This window comes from Lepidochelys olivacea (genome assembly GCF_965140295.1).
Source record: "Lepidochelys olivacea isolate rLepOli2 genome assembly, chromosome: 14".
NCBI lineage: Eukaryota > Metazoa > Chordata > Testudines > Cheloniidae > Lepidochelys > Lepidochelys olivacea.
The window spans coordinates 29,370,997-29,376,996 of record NC_140424.1 but is presented as its reverse complement, the minus strand read 5'-3'; positions in this window follow the sequence as shown (position 1 = coordinate 29,376,996).

Below are 6,000 nucleotides of genomic sequence, written 5' to 3'. Positions count from 1 at the left end.
AACACATCCACTATTCACGTACCTGTTACTAACTGGCTCACCCCATGCAAGCACACATGAGCCAAAAGACCCCTAAAATGGTAACCACAGGGGCAGGGGAAATCAGTGTTCCAGGACCGTACTGTACATTGAGCACATGGCTCTTGGGGAGAGCCAGCACTGTAGGGGGAGCATTATAATCTTTGTAGTCCTCTTTGCATTGTGCTCTTTGTAGTCCTGTCCCCACATTTTCCACAGACTATGTTCATTATGGAAGATAGCTCACTGCTGAGGGAGAGCAGGGAATGTCTTCTCCAGGACTACAGCTTCCACCCTGGCTCTTATGGGGCTCGCCCATTTGCAGCAATGGTCCTGCTCATCCCCCCCAGTGATGGCAGAGTGGTGTGGGAAAGTTACCCTTAATTGCTCAAGAAACAAAGCAGCTCTGCTAAAGAACCTGCAGCAGCAGATTGCCTAGTATCTCCATGAGAGTTTCCTGGAGATCTCTGAGGCAGATTCCCATGAAGTGAGGGAGTCAATCAACACCCTGTTCCACCGCTCAGACTAGGCATGTGGTGGTAGGCGCATCATACAGACACAAGCCTGCTTTCTGCAGCCCTCCCGCCCCCAACAACTTGCTTCATCGATTCCCAAAATCAAAGCCAGGGGCCTCCTCTCCTGTTTACATTTCACCAAGATCCGACAGCTGTGACTGGCTAGCCTCCTCCATGGTAGAGAAGAGCTCCTGGCTGCATGCATCTCTGACCTCTGAGTCATCCTCTGCCTCATCCTCTGCCTCTGGGTTCCCCTCCCGCTCCACATCCTCATCCAAGATTTCCTCCTCCTGGCTCGGTCCACTCTCGACTGGCATGCAAGCTAACGAAGTGTCCACATTGCCTTTGCAGTGGAGGTGGGGTCACCACCTAGTATCACGTCCAGCTCTTTGTAGAACTGGCAGCTCGTGGGTGCAGCACCAGAGTGGCAGTTTGCCTCCCGTGCCTTGTGGTAGGCGTTCTGCAGCTCCTTCACTTTGACCCTGCACTGCGGTGTGTCTCAGTCATGGCCCCTTTCTGTCATGCATCGTGAAATCTGTCTGTAGGTATAATTCCTACGGCTGGAGCGCAGCTGGCACTGGACAGCCTCCTCTCCTGAAATATTGATGAGGTCCAGCAGCTCGGCATTGCTCCAAGTGGAGAATCGCCTGGTGCGTGAAGCAGGCATGGCCACCTGGAAAGATGCGCTGAGACCACTGCACGCATCACTGAGCAAACAGGAAAGGGACTTTCAAAATTCCTAAGGAATTTAAGGGGGTGGAGATCATGGTTGGTTACCTGAGGGCAGGGCAGTAGAGTTCAAACCGATGACCAGAGAGGCCAGTCGCAGAGCTGTAATCGACCAGGGTGTCTACACTGGCATCGCAGCGCTGCAGCCCCAGCGCAGAAAGCTGTGCGCCTCTCGTTGGGGTGGGTTTTTTGCAGTTCTGCAACTGTATAGTTTCTGTTCATTAAGTGGCTCAGCAGTGTGTACACCTAGGGAGTTAGAGTGCAGACAGCTGCTTTACTACTAAGCAGGGGCCAGGCAGCTGGAAGAGAGTCAGCCTTGGCTGGTTTGGGACTCATGGGGAGGACCAAAGCCCTGGCCCTGGGCTCCCCTCCCCGCAAGATGGTCTTGGCTGAAAGTCACTGATTTCTGTGCTAACAAGTTCTGCCCTATGCTGTGTTCCTGTCAACTAATAAACCTTCTCTTTTACCGGCTGGCTGAGAGTCATGTCTGACTGAGGAGTTGGGGTGCAGGGCCTGCTGGCTTCCCCAGGAACCCCACCCGGGCAGACTCACTGCAGGAAGTGCACAGTGTGAAAGGGGATGCTGAATGCTCCGAGGTCAGACCCAGGAAGGTGGAAGCTTCTTGCCCTGGAGACAGTATGCTCAGAGAGAGGAGGCTCCCCCAGAGTCCTGACTGGCTTCGTATGGAGTAGTTCCAGAGCATTGACCTGGTGGCTCTGTGACAGGGGCATATCACCAAGGAAGTATACATGGGAATAGTGTGAGCATGTAGGGACAAAATCAGGAAAGCCAAGGCAAGGAATGAATTACAACTGGTAAGAAATGTTAGAGACAATAAGACGAGGTTCTTCAAATATGTCAGGCAAAAAAGAAAGATTAGGGATGTTGTGGGTCCACTGCTCAGTGGAGAAGGTGAGCTAGTAACAAAAGATGATAAGAAAGCAGAGCTGCTCAATGTCTACTTGCTTCAGTCTTCACACAAAAACCATGTAACTGGACAACTAGCAATGGTAATTTAGACAAAGGGGAAGGGCTGCAGTTCAGGATAAGTAAAGAACACATCAGCAATCTTCTATTTTTCAATTTATCTAATGTTTTATCCCACTTTAATTAATCCTTTTTGGAAGTGCCATTATTCTGTTCCACAATGAGGTCTATTAGTAAACGGTTCCTATTTTGGATTAATCATACCACTTCTGGCAGTCATCCCATTGCTATTCCATGCTGCATTGCTGCATGTCCAGATTAGCCTGTGTATTTCTAGGGCCACCATGACCAGCTACCATCACCCCATTTAAATGCTTGCTCACAGCCTTATGCACCTCTTTATCAGTTCTACTCATGGGAAGCTGACACAACTGGAGTCCCATGCCCATTACAGCAGATACGCATCATGTTTCTGTTTGATCCCATCTGGTGATCGTGCACTGCCTTGCTCCCTAGAGAGATGAGCACACTCAGTTCCATCTGAACAAGAGTGACTGGACTGTCAGGATCTATAAGGGACTGGCAGAGCACATACAGGAGAAGGGTCACTCCTGGGATATGGCTCGGTGCTGCACCAAAGCAAAGATGCTCTGTCTGAGCTACAAAAACACAAGGGATGCAAACAGGACCTCCAGCAATGCTCCCAATGACTGCCCTACTATGAAGATCTGGGCTGGACTTTTGAAATGAGGCCACCACTGAATGCCAGCATGGGACTCTGGGCACTTTGGAGTCAACCCCACAAGAAAATTAGATGACCCCAGATTCTGACTAGGAGAAGATTTTCTTAAAGAGCCAGTGCATCTTTGGCATGCCCGAGCCAGAGATCCAGGGGCTAGAGAGCCCCCAAACTCCAGAAGGAGACCCATCCTGAGACTGTTGTGGATGGGAGCTCTACTAGACAGTGTTATGTGCTGTATTTCAGTACAACTATATAGGGAGATTTAAACAACTTTGTTCCGGTACTGGCTGGACAGATGAGAGTTATGACTCTTTCTCTCTCTCTCTCTCTGACTGCTCTGCCTTCCCTTCCCCCCATCTTGAGTGCTAAAAAAATGGCACCCATGCCAGAAAACTTTAAACTCTAAAGGATTTATTTCCCTGAACTATCAAACCCCTCAACCAGTGGCCAAACGTGCCATACCCTCAATCTGCTTTCCCATTATGCTTAATGCTCACCCTTCCTCCCAGACCCCTGCAGCCCTCCCTCCATCTTCAGTGAAGATGACGGCACTGTAATGGTTGAAAAAATGTAACATGTTGCAGGGTGGGATCTGAGTTACTACAGAAAATTCTTTCCTGGGTATCTGGCTGGTGAATCTGGCCCACATGCTCAGGGTTTAGCTGATCGCCATATTTGGGGTCGGGAAGGAATTTTCCTCCAGGGCAGATTGGAAGAGGCCCTGGAGGTTTTTTGCCTTCCTCTGTAGCATGGAGAACAGATCACTTGCTGGAGGATTCTCTGCTCCTTGAAGTCTTTAAACCACGATTTGAGGACTTCAATAGCTTAGACATAGGTGAGAGGTTTTTCGCAGGAGTGGGTGGGTGAGATTCTGTGGCCTGCATTGTGCAGGCAGATCATAATGGTCCCTTCTGACCTTGGTATCTATGAATCTATGTTTATTGTAGCAGAAGATACAGAAAGAGAAAAAGGAATAGAGAAAGTCATGTGGCTCACAGAGTGACCAGTGCCCCGAGCTTTCAGCTACCTTTCCTTTTTCAAACTCATATTGTACGAGGATAATGGCACAATTAATTAGATGGAATTATGAATTAATTGCTTCTCACCTAACTAGCTCAGGAAAACGAGGAACTAATGTGCTTAATCTGGAGCAAGGGAGATTTAGGTTAGATATTAGGGAAAACTTTCTAAATATAAAGGTAGTTGAGCTCTGAAATAGGCTTCCAAGGGAGGTAGTGGAATCCTCATTGCTAGAGGTTTTTAAGAACAGGTTGTGCAAATTCTTATCAGGTATGATTTACTGTCTCAGTGCAGGAGGCTGTACTTGATGACTTCTTCAGGTCCCTTCCAGTCCTACTGTTTTATGATTCTATGAATGGACTAGTGTTATAAAACTGAATATAAAATTCAAACAGCTATGAGAATTAATCAGAATGGTATTCCATTAAATATTCATAAACCACATCAAGAGATTGTTTGCCCTAATTAAGAATAACTAGTAACTAAAAATTATTAACATAATTTAAAAGTTAAACTTAAAGCAATAGTATCAGATAACCAAGTATAAACTTAGTAAAGCAAATAAATTACAACAATTATACTTCAACTTGATATTCAAACTTTTAAACTAACACTGAATAAAACTAGATAGGTTGGGTAGGAGAATATAACTGAAAGTATTGTCAATGTAACAAAAACAAGCAAAACTGTTGCTACTACTTTTACTTCCGTCTCAAAAACGGTAGCATTTTGAGGCTAAGTGAGATTTTTAAGGCGAAGCCAGAGTATATGATTACTACAGCTTGAAATTCAGCAGAGTTTAGACAAACATCTCTAGCTGGAAATGACTACAATTACGTAGAAAAGCGGGGGTACAAGAATCACCCAATGTGATTATTATACGACAGTGAAGAGCAGAGAGGATTACTTTTGATTAGTGAAGTTAATAGGCAATTTTACAAGTGTGAAAGTTCAGAAAGTAGTTTGATTAACCATGGTATTCAAATTACAGCTAATCAAGCAGGCTGAGGGAGTGTTCTTAGAGTTAACAAGCAGCTAGCAGGAAGATCCTGGTGATTGAATTAATTGGCAGAAAAGAGAGATTATTAAACATAATTCTGTATACCAGTGAGTAAACACTGTAGTGTTCAAGTATAGAAAGAGAATTACCACAAAGTACCCTACTTATGGTATTTTAAATACACAAAGATAAACTAGTTAAGCTACCACCCCAAGGGTGAAATGAGGCTAGTATAGGAGTATAAGGTATTAACATATTTGATAACTCTTGTAGTTAAAAACACACCACACAATTAAAAATAGAATAAAAGTATTCTAGAGGTTAGAACATAAATATTGTAGAAAGATGCTGAAGTTGGAAGGTAGCTTTTCTCAATCTCACATAGAGTGTAATGTTATAAGGGAGAGAGATCTAAGGCCTGATCTACATTATTAGGTTGGTATGACTACATCACTCATTGGTCTGAAAAATCCCTCCCCTCTCAGCTACACATTTAAACTGATCTAACCCCCCGGTGTAGAAAGTGCTAGGTTGATGGGTGAAATCTCCCATTGACCTGGCTACTGCCTCTCCAAGAGGTGGAGTACCTATGCCATGAGGAGAAACTCTCTCATCGACGGAGGCCGTGTTTTCACTGAAGCACTACAATATTTTTCATAGTTGGGTGGAAGTTGTTAGCCTTATATGACTGGTATTTTCCAAGTAAGAGTTCCTACTGTCCCAAGAGTCTGGATTTATGGAATAAATCTGAACTCCAATGGGTTCAGTGTTCTAAGGAAACAATAATTATGCTCTGAAAGAACAAATTCTGACTTCATTCAAAGTGCATAAATTCCCTATGTAATTTTAGCAACAAGCATGGATTTCCTAAATCCTTCTGCACTTTTCACCAGGTGGAATTTCTCACCCTGCCTTCTGTTGTTCATTGTGAAGTCTCCTTCATGGTGGGACATAGGATTCTGTCTTCAAAGAAATGTAAAGAGTCAATGGAAAAAGGGAACTGGACTCACAGTCACCCACCTTATGGAGTGGTTGCCCTAACCATAATG